We start from the raw sequence: 20,758 nt of genomic DNA, 5'->3' as shown, positions 1-20,758 counted from the left end.
CAATTATAGACGTCCAGTGAACTTTCCGAAGCCTTAACGAACACAGCTTTACTCATGAGCCCGTATGAATTATGGAGAGCCGCGGGAGGACGGTCCCGAGCCCGGTTTAGAACGAACAAGATGCAATCAAACGAGGGGGAAAAATCAGCCGAAAGGTTAAAACGCTCTTGCGATGTGTGTGACGGCGGACTTTGTGTTAACATTTTCTTAAGGGCGGCTGTAGCCAGATTACGTACATTTACACTGGCTTGAACTGTATGAGGAGGTCACAACTGGTCAATACATATCGAACATACTGTGTGTGTAGTAAAAGAATGCTTCATTTTAAAGTGATGGTCGGTAAAGTGAGGAGAGAGATTGATTTCAAAAGTATTACAAATCCAGTCCCCTCCTGATCGGACCGGAAAGCCGCTACGAGTTTGCAAAATGAGGTGAGGGACGCACAGAATTTTCAAAAGTAAACGATCAAGCTCCTCCCCTATCCTCTCCTGATTGGACCTGACAGGAAAGCTCGTCTCATTGGTCAAAGTGACGGCACCGGGGATTCGGAAATTAATATTACTCACGTTGCGTCAAATTGCAGGCCCGGGCGACTGCTTAAAAGCGATCTATTGATTTTGTAAAACATTTAAACTTACAGACTATCACTTTAAAAAGGATTTTTCTCCCATGGCAAACAGGTCCTAGGTGACGGGTCAGACAAAGAGCGGTTCAGAAGCCCCTTATGAGAGACCAACAGGCCTGGTTTGAACCATGAGGCCATCCTTCTGTGGACCCACCACCTGCAGGAGGAGCCATAAGGGCTGGTGCAATGTGATTCCACGACCCGGAAACGGAAAAGTGGAAGAAAATGGATGGATGTTAAGCATATTATAACATTTCTTCGTCAAAAACATACCTGGGGTGGTGCGTCACTTCATTTATGCAGGTTCTGTTTACTTTGGTTATTTCTTGAACAGTTGCCAGATCCTCTCTGATGTCATCTGTAGGAACAAGCTCAGATTCTCAGCGTCCTGCAGTACTGTCTGGACTAAATCTAAATCTGTACAGCCCCTGGATGGATAGTACGACGTTGCGTACCTAAACAACACATTGCAGCTGGCTAAGAACATTACCCCAGACCCCAGCCATGTTCTGAACTATGAATACTGTATGTGCTGTCACCATCAGGGCGGCGGTACAGTGTGCCACGCTTTAATACGGTCAGATTGAGGAACTCCTTTGTTCATCTGTCCATGCTCAAACTAAATGAGGAGCTTTACTCATAAAATCAAAGTGTGTCATGGCGAGTGGACAATTGCTTTTCATGTCTTTGTGAAATGTCTAATATCTGTACGTCTTTGTATTTTGTGTTGATATGGAGCTTCTGAACTTTGCGAAACAAATTTTAGATCCTTACAATAAAGTATCTTTCTATGTATCTACTAGCTAAAGGTATTTCTGCGATGTCTATGCTCGATAGAGTAATTTTAACCATTTTGCATTTAAAATACCTTATATTTGAGCAGCATCTGCTTCGTGGTTGTATAAGCTACGCGGCGGCGGAGTGATCTGCTAGAAAATAGTCCCTTAAAATGCGATCATTCATGTGATGCAAGGTCAGTTATATTACAGAAATTACTCTATGGACACAGACATTTATATGGTTAGTCTGGTGTTATAAGTGATTTGCCTCAGGTGCTCTGTGGAGCGGGTCACACTGTTTTTAATGCAGGCTAGCTGATACCATAGAAATGCGCTAGCCTTGCACTAGACTAGCGCCACGTAACTCTTCAAATATAAGAACTGCATGAATTCCCCAAAAAATATGTCCAGAAATCAGCAACACTCTGGATAACTAGGAAATGAGGCCCTATGTCCAAAATCCTGAAATATCCCTTTAAGTCGCTATGCTAGCTAACCATACAGCAACTGGGTCACTGAAAGGTCAAATACAATATTAACTTTCTTCCACACATACGAGTTGGATGATCTGCCTTTAACATTAGCGAAACATCATATAAAAAAGTTGTCCGGGCGGTTAGCGTTTCTAACATCAACTACGTCTGCATTGTACTTCCACTGCTCTTTCATGACCTTTCTCATTTCCGATTCCCCCCCCTCCCCCCTCCCTCCTCCCTGTTCAGTTTTGTATCGCTCTTATCAGCGTCGTGTTTTCAGGCGGGGGAAAAATGTCCTCTTAAGATTTGAAAACCTGATACGCCACAGAGGCGCGCTAAACCTGGCGGGGACTGTACTCCCAGACGCTCGGCGCAGCTTTGGGTACATGCATTAGCGGATTCCGATATCAACACCACAGGCTTAAGGCGCGTCTCCCTCGCGACGGCGGATAGACGCCACGTTCGGGATTATACAAGTCAGATCTTTCGCGACATTGTTGGGAACTTCCTTGTAAAGTGTCACTGATAGGTTAACGTGAGACGCTGCAGGTGAATAGGGGGGGAAATACATTTAGAGGTATCAATTTGAGACTTTTGCTGTAGATTGCTGACTTAAATGGTGCTTTGTTGGACATACTTCGGGCGCAGAACTCGAAAATATCGTTGACGTTTTGGTGTTCCATCAATTTCTCAGTTGCGCAAGAGTTTTCAATCCTCGGCAAATGTTTGAGAGAAGGTCATGAGAGAAGCTTAATTCTTTATCTCAGTAGACCGATTCTACTTAAGTATAACATGTCCTTAGTTTAAGAATGATCCCGCCCCAAGTTTTAGACCCCAACTCCAAGGACACCGTCCGGCTAATGAGTCTCAAGCCACGCTCAGGCTTTAGGTGTTAACACTCCTTTTGGATTTTTGAAAGGGATCTGATTCTTTTAGCAAGGCCGTCCATATTTCAGGATGAAATGACCGACGCCGGGGGAACCAATGTGTTTTAACCTGATCATTTTAAGAAACAGTCGTTTGGAGCTACATCGGGAACACATATCGTCTACAGGACTGTCTTGTCTGAACCTAAACAAAAATTGAACTGAGATTTTGGTGTTCGGACAAAGTAACCCCATGTGTGGACCAATGGCTGCTGGCTGCTCTGCTTTATGCCCAAGACACTTGAGGCCGCCATTGCTGTAGTACCTCCATATCGCCGCTAGTGCCCCATTGAAAAGCATTGAAGTTTAGACACGTTAAAAACAATTTTAACGCCTGGTTTCTATTTTTTCAACACTAGACTAGGCTAGATATTCCTCCTGAGATAACACTGGGTTATTCACAATTAAAGAAACCAGGCTGGTTTCGTAAGAAGAATTTTAGAAATCTCACACTTAATGAGGGCCGGACTGTTAGCATTGGAGCAGCGCGAGCTACACGTCACGCAAGGGCCGAGTCTACAGTGAAGATCCCGCCCTTATTCCCTTTTTAGGAACATGCTTCGTCAGAGCTGGGGAGGGGGAGTCTGTAAATCCGCCATGATTTCCCCCACGAGCGTGGTCATTATGGTAAACGGGGAGGAGTGAGCAGAAGCTGTCCATTTATATATACAGTCTATGGGGTGGACATGACAGGACAGGACAGGACAGGACAGTGTGATGGGTCCGCTGTCCTCCTAATGCCGCCCTGGTTGACCCATTGTTTAACTTTGACAAACTTACAAACACTGACATCAAGTCCAGCTTCTTTCAGCTGAGGACTTAAGCCATATTGTCCGAGATATGATTTTCAAAAGGCTATCCATGCATTGCGGCTGGACTATTGTAATGCCTTGTATATTGGACTGGACCTGCAGAGCCCGCCTCCTGACTAAAACAAAGAGGCGTGAGCACATCAGCCCAGAGCCTTGGTCAGCTGACCAGCTCCTGTTGGATGTTCCTAAAACTATCGGCAAAAGACGAGAGGTGATAGAGCCCTCTCTGTGTGTCTCTAATTGTTGTGAAGCACTTTGGTCAACTGAAGTTGTTTTTCAATGTGCTATACAAATAAACTTGAACTGATTTGAATATTGTAATCGATGAGAAAATAACTTAAAGTGCTAGTTTGGAGTAGATTTGGACTGTGGTAAAATTATAGTGCCTGTTTTTTCCTTTGCCGTTGACAGCTTTTTGCTTTAATTGAAGCCGCTGTGGAGTCCAGTGGTCATGTTGTTTTTATTCCCGCTCCCGCAGAATGATTGCTATTTGTGGTGTGGGAAGAATGCGACCTGGCACACGTATCGGATTTAGGAGCACAAATTAAAGTGGCCGGGGTCGATTGTTGTTTAGACGGTCATAAAACGGTCAGGTACAGGTAGCATAGGGACAAAAATAATTGGTTTTGGGTCACTTTGGCCCTGACCTTCGACTTGAGTGATGAAGGCTCTGCATGAATTCAGCCTGGAAGATCATTTCAGCATCACCTACCTCCAGCCAATGATCTGCAAGGGTCACACCTCCACCTTTGCCTGTCATCGCCTGCGGACCTGCGTTTAAACTCCAGCATTCAAGCGTTGTGAGACCACTTTGATGGAAAGTAAAGGCACCATGCTGTCCACTCATATATCCACTGGGTCAAGACAAGGTCAAATCCACATAAATAACCACCTTTTTTCATATAAAAAGTCACATGATGCATCATTATGCATACTTTGGCTACTCTTTGTTGAGAAATAAAGAAGTGTTTACCTATACATTGTAAGCTGCTCATAGCTGTGTTATTAGCCTAGGGGTGGGACCCTCTGGGTACACCACAATTCAATACGATACATGGCTCACGAAAAAGATAACCTCCAGATACACCAATACTGCGACCAAAAAGTGACAAAAACGTGCCGAAAATACAACTGAAAAGCAATGAAAAAAGCAACCAAAAAGCCACAAAAAGTGACATAAACGTGACAAAAATACAACAAAAAAGAGAAGAAAACACAGCAAAAAATGCGGCGTCAAATAGGTTGTTATCACTTTTGTGGTCCCAGAGTGGAAAGATCTCAAAACGCCGTTTACGTGGCTCCGTTTAAAACGATGACCTGAGTCGACCCATGTGGACGCACACATTTACTGAGCTGGCCTCGTGCTTACAAAGAAAGTTTCTGAAAACAGAAGCGTTTTGTCTTGGTGTGGATATAGCCTTAGATTTGGAAAAGTCAAACTGGAGAAAATGCGCTCGGTTAAGGCGGGGGTTAAGGTTGGTCCAAGTGCTCAAAATTGTAGTGCTTCCCCCTACTGGTCTGACTGAATTCTAGATCATTATTGACCTTTATTGACAGACAGCAGGAGCACTGTAACCTCATTAATATGCATGATGAAATTTCAGAATATATCTCAAAATCTCCCCTCCTGGAGCTGCCACCTTAACGTGGTGGAGGGGTTTGAGCCCCGAATGATCCTGGGAGCTCTGTTGTCAGGGGGCTTCGTGCCCCTGGTAGGGTCAACAATGGCAAACAGGTCCTAGGTGACGGGTCAGACAAAGAGCGGTTCTGAAGTCCTTTATGAGAGGTTAGTACCATGAGGCCGTCCTTCTGTGGACCCACCACCTGCAGGAGGAGCCATAGGGGCCGATGCAATGTGATTTGGGCAGCTCCAATGGCAGCCCCCACGACCCTGGATGGATGGATGGATGGATGGATGGATGGATGGATGGACGGATGGATCTCAAAATCTATATTGTCACACCCCATGTTCCCATATGTATCTGCGTATCATACACATCCTTGTAGTACACAAGTATCAGGAAGGTGTTTGTCCGGAGCCTCACATGTAACGCCGACGTGTGCCGAGCCTCATGTGCGGGGCATGGAGCTCCTCGCCCCTGCCCTCTCAGCGCGTCTTCACATTTGCAATACTATTTTCGGGAGGGGGGGTTTAATTAATTTGGAAACAATCAGAAGGCATTTGTGTTAGCGAGCCATGTAGTGCGTAAAATGTCAGAAGAGGGGGGAAACAGCCACGAGCCAAAAGCAGCTAGCAGACCATGGACGGCGCTATACGATCCATTTGTCTGGGAAAGAAAGAAAGACAGAGAGAGAGACAGAGAGAGGGGAGGCGGGGCTAAAAGAGTGTGCGCTCCAGGCGGCGGATGGGGGAGAAGAGTGCAGCTCCTGACATGGCAGCATCAGTGGAAACGCAGTAAAACCAAAGTAAGGCTGAGCCACATACTGTCTAAGATTATATTGCTATATATATATATATATATATATGGTATGCACATTTACAATAGACATTTTCTCCAGTTCAGCTTTACCCAAATCCATTAGGTCACAGTCTATAGGCCAGTGTCACGCCTCATTTGAAAGCTAAGACCTTCAAAACTCCTCCTTGCGTTGTGGTTATTTTGGTCACTTTTTCCATTACTTTACTCTTTTGTTGCATTTTCATCACATTTTTGTTGCTATTTTGACACTTTTTTCAAGAAGCTTTTAGATTTGGGTAAAGCCAAATCAAACTTTTTTTCCAATACCAAACCAGGATCGTTTCAAGTGCATATGACACATTAGACACAATTTTTTGCTAAAGCATAGTTAACACAAGATTTTCCCCAGCTTTCTTTAGTTTGACCATTTTTGTGACATAGATGAAGGCAAACAATCTTGAACTGTTGCCGTGCCGACCATGTTTTGTCAATGGGAAATGAGTCACACTGTTCTGAACTTTGCCTTCATCTCTGTCACTTCCTGTCAGCAGCTTAAAAATTCAAATAAAAATAACTTTTCTAAATAAGTCACATTTTCAAAAGCATTAAAAACCTGCCATATGCACTTTAAAGGAACAGGTCAGCGTATTTCCATACTGTGACATGTTCTTACCTGAGCTTAGACGAGTTGATGTGTACCTGTCTGGTCTTAGTGCAAGTGGAAGAGTGTGGTAGCTTCCAACTTCACCCATGTTTGGAGCCATAGGAATACAATGGGAGAGGCCAAATGCTAACAACATCTTTGGTCGTTTTGCGTGACTGAGGGCACGCACAAAGACCTGACAGGTACGCATCAACTCGTCTAAGCTCAGGTCAGAACATATCTCAGTATGGAAAAACCGTGGCCTGTTCCTTTAACACTAGCCTGGTGAGACCAGAATGATCGCCCTCGATTTTTTTTTATACAGAGGGGGATCCGTCTGGAGCCCCCGCCCCCTTCACTGATTGGAATGGAATTGACGCGGCGGTGACCGGACTCACCTTCCAAACATGGCACTTCCTTGCTAGTTCTTGGTAGTCCACGCGGGTGATGTCACAGTTCCTTGATGCTCCCCCCCCCCCCCCCCAGCTCCTTTTACCAGGGGACACGACATCATCTCCGATCGCTCCGTATCGCATCAGACTTGTCCTCTTAGCCGTCAGTCACCAGACATGAGCCGCCGCCGACGATGACTGTTGTTTTTTTTGTTTTTTTTTGTAAAAGCACAACTTGAAGGCAAACAATGTGTCACAGGGAATCAGACTTGGAGATTTCAGCTTATTTTTTCAGGCTGTAAATGCACTCCAGAGAACGAAAAAAAAAAAAAGGGTTGGGATTCTGGTCTCCCGGCTAGAAGTTTGTGGGTCCCGTGTGGCATTTGCATGTTCAGGACGGTCGCTGTGGTTTTCCCAGGTTAACCTTCCAAATGGTTCTGAAATCCTAACTACAGACCCGGAGAAAGGGTCCCCAGGGGTCACGCTGCCGACACTCACAGTTCTGGATTTGTTTGAATTAAAGAGACATTTCCTTAAATGTCCTCTTTTCTGCTGTCATTTTTATCCCACAATGTCGTAACATTACTTATGCACAGTGTTGGGTAGTAACTGAATACATGTACTCAGCATACGTATATTTTCAGTAACTGTATTCTGGTAAAGTCACTCTTTCATTTGAGGGTATGTAGAATACAGTTACTTTCCAAATATTTAAGGAATGAAGCAATGAAGTACTCAATCATTTCATAATCATCACGATAAGAATAAGAAAGAGAAAGGTCAAAACAGGCGGGGAAAGTTGAGCCCTTTTGTCATTCTGGGCTGTGTGTATCCTTATTAATGAGAAATAAATTCATAACCGGCGTGTAGTGTAGCTGCATATTTTGAATCATATGCCGCTATTATGCAAATCAACGTGAAAGTACTCAGAGTACATTACTCTAATTGGACAAAGTAACGGAATACGTTACAAAAGAAGAAGATCTTTATATATAAAACGCTTTTCACAGACATGGTCACAAAGCGCTTTACATGAGACAATTGTACATTCACTCCATACTGGTGGTAAATTACGTTTGTAGCTTCAGTTTCCTCTGGGGGAGACTGACAGAAGCGCTATCGTGACTGCACATGTCTGACCACCATCATACATACATCATTCATCCTGGACTATTGTACATGTTTTTAGTGGTAGTAGAAATTGGATTATCCAGAGGAAACCTACGCAGACACAGGGAGAACATGCAAACTCCACACAGAAAGGCCCCGTCCTGGTGGGAATCGAACTGTGAAGCGACAGTGCTAACCGCTGTGCTACCATGCCGCCAAGGCAAGTATTTGATCTTCTGCAACTAAATACAATTGCAAAGTATTCGCCCCAACACTGCTTATGCATCGTAGTAGTGTTCTTAACAGAGCGCACCGGTTCGTGACATGTTCGGGGCGGATGTTCTCTCAAAACTGAGAGAAACCCTGCGCCGATGGAGAGGCAGCACGGTGTGTAGCAGAGGCATAGGTCAAACAGGACAAATGAAAAGCAAAGGCATGTACCAGTGCACAGTCTTCTCAGTGTTTAAATGTTATAGTATATGGCCTAAATGAAGGCAGCTTTACGTAGTTTTGTTTAAGCTCATAAACGAACTACAAGTCCACATGAACTCTGGCAATTCACTGCAAACAAGAATATTTTTTTCCAGAGGGATTTTTCAGTGTCCAATTCTTGCCTGATACAGTGTCTCTCGAAAGTATTCATACACCTTGAACTTTTGCACATTTTGTCATTTGTCCTGACCTCTCTGGTGCCCCTTGACCTTCATGATGTTGTTTAGTGACTAATACACTCCGACTATAGCTCTGAGGCCCTCACAGAACAGCTGAAATTATACTAAGGGTAGATTACACACAGGTGGCCTCTATTTAATGGTTAGGGCAAAGTGTGAACATTCTGCCGTCATTAGGAATGTTATAAAGGCAATTTAATGCACTCAGAAAATGCTGTATGAATACTTATGCACGCCCCACTTTTCACTTTTCTATTTTTTGAAAAATAACAGAATCATGTATCATTTTGCTTTCACTTCACAGTTGTCTGTTACTTGTGTGAGAACATTCAGTAAAACATGACAAAATGTGCAAAAGTTCAAGTGTGTGAATACTTTCGAGAGGCACTGTATATTGATTTTATCCCCAAAAAACCAAGGCCAAATGTGAATTTTTACAGATCTTTTCTCAGATACTTCTCTAGCTTATTGACAAATTAAACCGAATATCCTAAATCTCCTCTGAGCAAGTCTTTGTAGCATATAAATGATATCAACCAAAAAAACTCAATCCATGATTTAGATTTTGTTATATATATAGGAGCCAATACAGGTAATTTTGACCATAATCCGTCAGTAATCGCAGCCACAAAGTAATGTGGAATGTTTAGCTTTCACTGTAACATTTCCGCGCTGTTGTCGAGCGCCGCCCACCTGTACGCAGGCGCCCACCCGGGACATTCTTATCCCAGCATCGAACGGTCGTCGGAACCGTCGGAGCAGCAGTGCAAAACAAATGCATCGATTTAACATCACGCACCACTTGTTCTATGCTTTGTCATCCTTTAGGAGTTGCACAGTGAGAACTGCACCAGATGTTATGTGCAAATAGGAAGAGACAAACAGATAATTTCTTGCCTGTCGGTAACGTTTTTTTTTTTTACTCATTGCGTATTTGAATCTTATGAAAATACTGGACACGGGGCCGATTCTCGACACAGCATAGGCAAATACTCGGGGCCCGGCATCCACTGGTGGGTTAAAACAAGTCCACATTTGCCTCATGTTTGCTGAACAATTTTGGAAATCTATGGTATGTGCATTGAATTAGACTTGAAATAGAAGCCTGAGTCTATGAAAAAATGCATTGACTGACTATTCCATTCTTTTCATAGGACATTCATAACATGAGATTGACTATTTTGAGTTCGCCGAGGGGGGAAATAGAATCTTCTGGGAAACACAATTTTTCACTCTTTTTAGCCATTTTCTGGTAGAATATAAACTTATTTATCACACATAAATAAAGTCAAGTTTAAATCAGGCCCATATGGATATTTTCTCACAGCAGATTGTTCAGAAGAAGTGAAAAAATGGCAGTCGTAGGTAGCGCTAGCTAACCGCAAGCATTAGCACGATGCTAACATGTAGCATCATGTTAGCATGCTCCGTGATTTATGTATTTATGGGCTGTTGAACCTTGCTCCTCTCCATGGCCTTGTATCTTTATTTAGTACAGGGGTGTCAAGCTCATTTTGGGCCGCGGGCCGAAATTCAGCTCCCACGGCGGGCCACATATAATAGAGAAAATGTTTCTAATAAATGAATAATAATAAGCTGTGATTTGATCAAAGCCCCAACTTGACAGTAGCTTCATTAATGACAACGGCTTACACTTGTATTGCACTTTACAAGACTGTGTCACGAGTTCCTGAAAGTACTGTAGTCATTATTCATTCACTTGGTGGTGGTAAACTGTTTTTGAAGCCACAGCCGCCCTGGAGCAGACTGTCCATTTACCACATGGCTATATAATGTGTTGTTCATATCCTGAGCTCTTAGTATGTCAGTGCCCTCTGCTGGACACGTGTGGAACTCTATCCTTTTTTTTTCTTCAATTTAATGCCCCCTAGTGGCTAGAATGAGCATTCTGGTTATTCTTTAAAAATTCATAACTCCGCACAGGAATGGGTTGGAGACTTACTTTTTTTTTTGACATACTCTGGAATTCATGCTCTACAGGGCAGGGGCCGGACTAAATCATCTCGCGGGCCGGATCAGGCCCGCGGGCCGTATGTTTGACACCCCTGATTTAGTAGAAAACTATATTAATAATTCAGCATTTGTTAAAGTTATTTTTGAATTACCTGTTTTCAAACATGACCATATATGGGCGATTCCAGAGATGCCGTCTGTATCTATTCCTGGAGAAGTGATAATTGGTCTTTACTTGAAAAAATGCAGGAAACCCATTGCCTTGAAAAAGTCAAGTTAATGTGGCAAAATATGTTCAAGTGTTGGTAACTCACTACTTTATAAAAATAAAAAAAACACAATGTATTTAGTGTCATTTATAGTGTCTGACCTAAGAGAGAGAGCCGTGGACTCCTTATAAGTTGTGAAAACTTGAGCAGAGTAATTGAAATATAATTAGTATTGTAGTAAGTTGTCTGTTGTCGGGGTGGTAGGGTCACCCATGGCAAACAGGTCCGAGGTGACGGGTCAGACAAAGAGCGGTTAGGTCCAGTTTCAATCATGAGGCCGTCCTTCTGTGGACCCACCACCTGCAGGGGGAGGCATAAGGGGCTGGTGCAAAGTGATTTGGGCAGCTCAAACAGCTCCCACGACCCGGAAAGGGAAATGTGGAAGAAAATGGATGGATGGAACCACTTTGTCCTTGTCCATGTCTCAGTATCTTTATTGGGCTAGAAAATACATCCCTAATGCAGCATTAGTTGAAGCAGTGGTGAGGAAATGAGTGAAAGAGTCGTTATTTCCCCCCTTTGCCGTCTTGTATCTACGCTCATGAGAGCATCAAGCGTCTGCGCCATCTCCGCACACGTTTGTTTTTATGATCAAACATGGAACATCAATGCCGCGATGCCCAAAAGCAGGTTTATATTCCGCATTTACGGATGAGAAAAATCAACCGCTACAGGCACACGCGGCGACGTCATCTGAAACGCAGCCAGAGACAGTCACACATTCGGGCACCGAGTCAAATCTGTCTGCTTATGTGACCTCCCTCCTTCCATCTTCTGACGCATGTTGGAAACCAGCGTGTGGGTCTTAAAAGGATTCCTCCAGCTCGTTTAAGGAGCAGATGGAGCATGGACCTATAATTGGGACGCGACGCCTCGAGACTAAAACCAGCTCGGAGCTACCTGCAGCGCTAACACACACACACACGTACACACACTCGCCGGGTTCATGGTTCTTCTGAGGACATTACTTACACATGCGTTTATCTGCTGGAGCCTGTCGTCTTTCAAAGTGCATATGGAAGGGATCGTGTTTTTCTAATTATTACTAAGTTTGATGTTAGCTTTTATTTTGAATATATGGAATACATTCACCAATTCACTTTTTTGAATTTACAAAAAACGGCCCGAACACTTTTGCAGTGCAAGCGGTCCTGCTCAGTCACTTCCTGTGAGCGGGGATTTCAATTATTGAAGAAAAAGCCGAATGATAAACCAACACAGCGGTATGTTGGAAAGTAAAACCCATGTCAGCTGAAAGGGACGAGATGGAAGTTGCCATTTTGTTACATCTTACATGCATCTAACTGCAGTCTCTATATTAAAGGGACTATACGGAGTTTAGAAATGTAAAAATTAAGTATTTTCCTCCCCCTACATGTTCAAGCCATGTCCTAATGTGTAGAATGAGCCCAGACCTGTTCATCACAACTGCCTCTTGTTACTTCGGGTCCAAAGTGCCGTCATGCACGAGCTTAAAGGGATATTTCAGGATTTTTGAAGTGTTGCTGGTACCTGGAGATATTTTTTTTGGTAATTTCTATGGTATCAGCTAGCCTGCATTAAAAACAGTTTGACCCGCTCCACAGAGCACCTGAGGCAAATCACTTATAACACCAGACTAACCATATAAATGTCTGTGCCTATAGAAGAATATAACTGACCTTGCATCACATGAATGATCGCATTTTGAGGGACTATTTTCTAGCAGATCACTCCGCCGCTGCGTAGCTTATACAACCACGAAGCAGCTGCTGCTCAAATATAAGTTATTTTAAATGCAAAAGTGTTAAAGTTATTCTATGGACACAGACATTTATATGGTTAGTCTGGTGTTATAAGTGATTTGCCTCAGGTGCTCTGTGGAGTGGGTCACACTGTTTCTAGCTGATATTGTAGAAATGCGCTAGCCTTGCATTAGCCTAGCGCCACGAAACTCTTCAAACATAACAACTGCATGAATTACAAAAAATATCTCCAGGTACCAGCAACACTCTGGATAGCTAGGAAATGAGGCCCTATGTCAAAAATCCTGAAATATCCCTTTAATATAGAAGGTGCAGTTACACATATGACCTGAGGTGGCAGTAGTGAGTATAAAATGGCTAACTTGCATCTAGCCCCTTTAAACACGTTTTTGAGTGATAGTGCAGGATTACAGCAGCATTGTGGTGAATAGGTCTGGGCTCATTCTACACATTAGGACAGGGGTGTCGAACATATAATGTTACCAGGAAAATACTACTGAGAAAACATGTTTCCAATCAATGAATAATAATGAGCTGTGATTTTAAAGTAAAAGCCCGACAGGACTAACCTGGCTAACACCAGGCTGCTGTGTGCGCTCGAATTATTTCGAACTGCACAACAGCCTGGGGACCATGGCCAAATCTCCGGTGGATTTGGGAACCAATCACAGAGCGAGGAGGGACGGCAAGACGATGACGCACTATTCGATATACGGAAGCTTGTAGTGTATTTACGGATAATAAAAAAAAAGTTTATTTACGGATCCAACGTGACAGCAGCAGACACGATGGTATTTTTTGATCAAGCTTTAGACCTTGTTCTAAATAATTTAGCTCAAAAGTTTACAGCGGGTACGTCATACGTCATCTCATACGATGATATGATTGGCTATGGCTACGTGCAGACGCATGAGACTTTTTTTTTTTTTTTTCGTATCGCCCAATAAACGACTATGGACGATCGTAAACCACACCTCTCCTACGAGAAAATGAATTGGTGGTCCCCAGACTAAATATCACTTGTGATTTTAGTCTGGTGTTAGCCAGGCTACGACAGGACTGTAATAAATAATAATAACGGCTTACGCTTGTATTGCGCTTTACAATCCTGTGTCACAAGTTTCTCAAAGTACTGTAGTCATTATATTGTAGACATTATTCATTCACTCCACACTCTGTGGGGGTAAGCTGATATTGTAGCCACAGCTGCCCTGGGGCAGACTGACCATGTACGACGTGGGTATAATGTGTTGTTTATATCCTATCTCTTATTATGTCAGTGCCCTCTGCTGGGCACGTGTGGAATTCTTTCCTTGTTTAAACTTTAATCTGCCCCCTAGTGGCTGGAATGAGCATACTGGTTATTTATTTAAAAAAAAAACATAACTCCGCACAGGAATGGGCTAGAGACTTACTTTCTTTTTTGACATACTCAGCAATGTGGGCTCTATAAATCAGGGGCTAGATTAAATCATCTCGCGGGTCGGATTTAGCCCACAGGCCGCCTGTTTGACGTGTCTGCATTAGGACATTTGCTGGTGCATGTAGGGGTGGAAAATACATAATGTTTGCATTTTTAAATTGCGTCTAGTCCCATTAAGTTAGACCTGCATTCTGGCCATGAACACAAGATGGCGCCATCCACCCCGAGTTCCTGAAAAAGGGGAATTAGAGTTCTAGAAAATGAAATACAGTTAACATGATAATGTGTTGAGGAAGTTGATTGAATCGGTAGATTTTGCTGGTGAATCTTAAAGGGGCTAGACGAAAGTTAGCCATTTTATACTCACCACTGCCACCTCAGGTCATACATGTAACTGTACCTTGTATATTAAGCTCGTGCATGACGGCACTTCAGACCCGAAGTAACACCTTTTTTAGTGACAGTGCAGGATTTTAGAGGCCGTTGTAGTGAACAGGTCTGGGTTCATTCTACACATTAGGACATTTTTGGAACATGTAGGGGGAGGAAAATACTTAATTTCAACATTTTGAAACTCTGTATAGTCCCTTTAAATGAATTGTAACATGGCAGGAGTGGACACGTGTCTCCTCAGCCCTGACTCCTCTAACTTTGCCGTGATAGCCAAACATGAGGTTTCAACCCTGCTTTTCTTATGATAATCTACCAGTAAAACAGCACTGTCTGGCGTCTGACAGGCATTTGGAGCAGACGTGGGACAACTATCATGTTTGATTATGTTTTGGGTTTTACGACATACGTAGCAACACACAGCCCGTAGCCTGGCTTTAAACTTAAATAAATCCACTCTCTTCCCTTTTCTGAACATCACAAAGCCAAAACCATATTTGATCAGACACAGGCGATGCTCAAGAAGCACACCAATCCCCTATAGGGCTGCTGTACATGGGGATGGTGTAGGTCCCATATGTGACGGTTTGAAGTCCCCACATGATGACACAGACATGCACACACAAACACACACAGCTCAGTCAAGGGGGCCCCGCTGCGGAGGGCATCAAAGAGCGCGACACATTACACATCAAAGGTCCCATAAGCACACATGGAGAATCAGCTGTCACCCATACACGCACACATGCTAACACAACACAACACACACTACACACGCACGCTTTCTGCAGATAGGAGAGCGCTAACCTGGATAAATCCCATTGTGACGGAGCTGTTGTCTTTCAAAGTGGAAAAAAAAAAAAAGAGAGAAATCCTACAGCTTCAAACCTGGACGGGCAGGCAACAGTTAGGAGGGTTTCAACTAACACGGTTACACAGGAAGGGCTTTGCTTTTCATTTCAACTTCCATTTTTTTTTCTGTATTCTGTGGATTTCGCTGCGTAAAAGATAAAAAGAGCTCCCCTGCGTTTTTAGTTGCAGTTTAAAACCATCACTAATAATTGGGGTTTTGTTTCGTTGTATTTGTAGGATCCCCATCAGCGCAGTCAAGCTGTGGCTATTCTTCCATGACATTACACGTTTCCCATTCACTGTGTATTCACAATTACTAAGGATAATTCCACATTTATCTTCTTCTTTCATCATTTTCATCTTCATCTTTGTACATTTCCATACATTAGTCAGCACATGTCATGTCAATGCAGTATAGGGAGACTGAGCTTGTTGACCCAGGAAGTTAGAGAAAGGGAGAAACTGTGCAAGCCGTTTATCGATATAGCATTTTTTAACAAACAACGTGTTGAACAATCAAGATCTGTTGTGCAAATACCTGCAAAAAGCTCGAGACACCCTCCTTAGAGGTGAACTAAGTAACTCATGCCCCTAGAGGCCATAAGCGCCACTGCAGGTGTCGTAGCATGTTACGTTTTTTTACTCATTTATTGTCCGTGAGAGTAAATACTACGCTGACAGAAAAGACAAATGGAGAGAGGGATATTGTACATCCAATTACACAATGGAGATCATTTTTTTCACTCAAACTTGGCTGGAAATACTGTTTAAGTGGCGCTAGCCCGCAGGTAGCTTTGCCCGTTAGCCTGTTAGCCTCGTATTTCTATTAGTGTGTATTGCACCTAAAACCCGTAGGCAGGAAAGTTGCAATTGTGGTTTTCTGGCCAGAGACACCAGCGGGAGATGAAAGACCCCCCAATCGTCCCATTAACACTTATTTTACCCCCAGAGGGACTACGGAAAGGATTTATTAAGTTAAAGAAGTTTACTTAGTTCTGCTTTAATGTGATGGGCTTGTTATACATAGAAAATATCTTCTACTCTGATTCTCACATGGGTCACTTATGCTTTCCGTCTTTTTCCGCCTCACCTGACCTTTTCCCTTTATTTTGTTTCTTTCTTTATTTCAGTGCTCACCTTGAACAAAACAAAACAGAACAAAGCAAATTTTAACAAATATCATTTCGACAAATAAACCTTTTTCAAAAAGGCACCAAGTTTACAAATTTTCATTTTGCATCAGTAGGATAAGTTTGAACATAGAAGAGTGGCTTGCCAGAAATACACTCATCTGACTCATCACCAACATTATCATTGCAGAGATTACAACAACGACATTTTCTGTCAATACCTTTATATATCGCCGCACTATTGTTGCAAGACGACTATTTCCAGTCCTTAAATTACAAATGGCATGTCGACATTCTCACACAAAATGTACTTTCCTAGTTTAAATAACAGTCTTAAAGGGATATTTCAGGATTTTTAACATAGGACCTCATTTCCTAGTTATCCAGAGTGTTGCTGTATTCTGGAGATTTTTTTTTGTAATTCAAGCAGTTCTTATGTTTCAAGAGTTTCGTGGCGCTAGGCTAGTGCAAGGCTAGCACATTTCTACGATGTCAGCTAGCCTGCATTAAAAACAGTGTGACCCGCTCCACAGAGCACCTGAGGCAAATCACTTATAACACCAGACTAACCATATAAATTTCTGTGTCGATAGAATAATTTTAACCATTTTCCATTTAAAAGACCTTATATTTGAGCAGCATCAGCTTCGTGGTTGTATAAGCTACGCAGCGGCGGAGTGATCTGCTAGAAAATAGTCCCTCAAAATGCGGTAATTCATGTAATGCAAGGTCAGTTATATTCCAAAAAATATTCAATCAACACAGACATTTATATGGTTAGCCTGGCGTTATAAGTGATTTGCCTCAGGTGCTCTGTGGAGCGGGTCAGACTGTTTTTAATGCAGGCTAGCTGATGCCATAGAAATGCACTAGCCTTGCACAAGCCTAGCGCCACGAAACTCTTCAAACATAAGAACTGCATGAATTACAAAAAAAATATCTCCAGAAATCAGCAACACTCTGGATAACTAGGAAATGAGGCCCTATGTCAAAAATCCTGAAATATCCCTTTAAATTCCACATAAACATCACAGGATGACATAGTTCCACATCCCCCTCTCCGTATCTGTATGAACTGGTCTTTTAGGGTTCGTTCCACTGTGAGTTTCAGCCAGTCAAACAGCATCCACTCCATTGTTTCGCTCACAAGGCTACTCCACCGTTATGCACCACTGAACCGAACCAACTAGTTTTGCGGAGGGATGTTCAGATGGCAACTCCCCATTGCAGACCAGCGAGAGAAATGCACATGGCAAAAGTAGTTTGTTTTTTTCTTCTTGATTGCAATAGTTACGTCGGTCCGAATATGCAGGATTATGTTTTATTTGCCGCGCTGACAGCACTGCGACATGCTCCAGAAAGTAAACTTAGCATAATATGTCCCTTTTAATTGTCTATATTTAAACCAAGCAGCCAGACAGTGCAACAATCCAGCGCAAAACCCCCCATAGAACTCCATAATGACTTTGCTAATGTATGCAGCGGCAAGTATTATCCCAGTCCAAACCTCCAGTTCCTAGAGCGCGCTTTCTGCCGCATCCCATAATATCCCGTAATGCAAATCTGCAATCTGGCAACTACTTTGGCCTCTTCCGTACGCACTGAGCCGGAACATACCCGACTGCATAGCTAGATTTACATACATAATGCATGCGTGTGTTATATACCGTCCAGGAATTTAGGCTATGGCACAATTTCCTCTGACACACGGGCGAGCGTTCAGACCGGGAGCTACAGCGCGGCGGTTGGCATCGCAGGGAATAAGATCACTGAGAGTAACTGCTGTGAAATCAGATTTAGAATGAGAAAGTTGATCAAGTTGAGATTCATTTTGATCCCTTTTTAAGTGTAGTTTTGTCAGAAACAATGAAAGAGGAAGTGACTAAATTGATATGTTAGTTTTGGTCCAAACTCATTCCCAACTTTTCTAACATATTTGTAATATCCCGATGCTTCACAGGGACGAGTTTATAGGCACATTTCACAACTCGCAGGGTCACTTCTAAAGGTCACTGTTAAAGAAATGCGAGAAAACTAACCCGAGAGTTCATGAAATTGATGCTTTGTAATTAGATGCACAATGTTCTTCCCACAAATGTTGAATTTACAATATAGTACTAACGGAGGACAAAACCAAATCTGTTCCACTGCTAGAAATAAAATAGTGCCTTGAAGGCGAGACCCAGCAGGAAGTCAATTTGAAACTTTTGTAGTATATTACTGATATGAGGGGGGAAAATTCATTGCAGGTTTTCTGTTCTGTTTTTTTTTTTTACTTGTTTAGTTAAAAAAAAAAAAAAAAAAAGGTAAAAGTGAAAGAAATCTGCAAATATATTGCCTTGTTTTTTCCAGTTTGTTTCAAAAACCTTCCAAAATATTCCGTACAAGAGGAGGAAGTTTGGAATGCGTATGAGTTTCTTAAAGGGGCTAGATCCAAGTTAGCCTTTTTATGCTCACTACTGCCACCTCAGGTCATACGTGTAACTGCAGCTTCTATATTAAGCTTGTGCATGACGGCACTTCGGACCCGAATTAACACCTTTTTGAGTGACAGTGCAGGATTTAAGAGGCAGTTGTGGTGAACATGTTTGGCTCCTTCTACACTTTAGGACATTGTTGAAACATGTATGGGGAGGAAAACACTTAATTTCAACAAGTTTAAACTCTGTATAGTCCCTTTAAGCGATGTTGCTAGAAGATTGTAAAGCAAACCTCATTTTTGAGAAAACGTGTCTCAAAGTTGTGTAATGTCTGCATGTGCTTGTTTATTTCTCCCGTTTTAAGACCCCATAAAGGAAATGACCATATTTGGATGACAGCACCATCTCGGTGCTGGATACTAAAACTAAGTTGGAAAAGACGAGCGACCTTGAGGTGTTGTTATTTCCTTATAATCATAATTGTAATATTATAATATAATATATTATGAAATATCTGGCTCGCTATTCGACAAAACGTCCTAAAATAAGAAGCTTAAAGGGTATTTGGTCTTTTCACCTACTGTGTCTCACCTTAAGCACAATAAACAAAGCTGTGCGCTGTGTGGTTGCAGATCGGTGAATTGGTTTATGTGTTTATTGCTGATGCAGTATGTCTGAAAAATCTATGCTAACTGGCTGTGCACTAAACAAACTGCCAGTCATTACGAGGGACACCAGAGGATTTTGTCTTCCACAACAAGCACATTCCTTAAGGGATGTTTAATCATAGACCTGCTTACTTTTGATCTTTCTACTTGCCAAACTGCTTTCACGTTGGCCTTTCGCCCGATAATGCTGTACGCTCGAGTCAGTGCGAGCAAAAGTCAGCCTTGAGCCCTGTATGGAGTCATTACTCTTCCCGTGACTGAAGATTGGACACAGTCGATGTGGGCAGTAGATAGTCTGACCAGGTCCAAACCTCAACTGCCCTCTGACCCTGGCGGTACCCTCGCTCGTACCTAGGCCCCCGGTAAGGTGTCCCCTCCATCTGAAGGGTCATCCTCTGCCAGGGACACTACAATTACTCCTCACTAGCCTCACTTCAAGCCAGGCGCACAGGTTATGGTCACGGTAGGAGTGAAAAGGTCCTCTGTACTCAATCATCAGACGCTTCCTTTATCGTAGTACACCATGCTGTTTTGGGATTTAGCTGTAGAGTGTCAACAATCCAGACCATTTTTCATGATATTTGTAGCACCGCAGCGTATTTTATGCTATATGTTCGATGGACACATGCTATGGCTCGTGTGAAAGGTGAGACTCTAAGCTCTCCGTAGGTGAAAAATGCTACGTGCCTCGGTTCCTGAGAAATCCTAAGATAAACAGAGGATAGTTTTGATCAAATCAGATATTGTGTGTTTTATGAAACACTCTCCTGCTGCTTAACTCCTCTCTCCTCCACTCTCGTCTTCGGACAGGCACTTATGGGAATTCAAGTCAATTTTCAAGGACAACATTGTTGACATGTTTTGAAACACTGCGTATTGATCGATCGCTTTTTATGGCGTGTGCATTTAAACAGCCTGGTTCTCGGATTTCTCAGACTTTAACAGGATGTTTCTCAGCTGCCCTGGACCGATTTTGACCATTTAAAAATGTTAAGATCTCAACTGTTTTGATCTTTCCATGGGAAGCTGCTCT

General features: G+C 42.8%; 1 protein-coding gene across 1 annotated transcript in view; it reads left to right on the top strand.

The window, feature by feature from the left end:
* The window catches only part of grin2ab (glutamate receptor, ionotropic, N-methyl D-aspartate 2A, b), a 409,906-nt gene that overhangs the window by 242,555 nt on the left and 146,593 nt on the right, over window positions 1-20,758 (top strand). The gene's annotated exons all lie outside the window — the stretch shown is intronic.

Source organism: Gobius niger, assembly GCF_951799975.1.
Source record: "Gobius niger genome assembly, chromosome: 3".
Lineage (NCBI taxonomy): Eukaryota > Metazoa > Chordata > Actinopteri > Gobiiformes > Gobiidae > Gobius > Gobius niger.
This window is presented reverse-complemented; position numbering and strand designations above follow the sequence as displayed.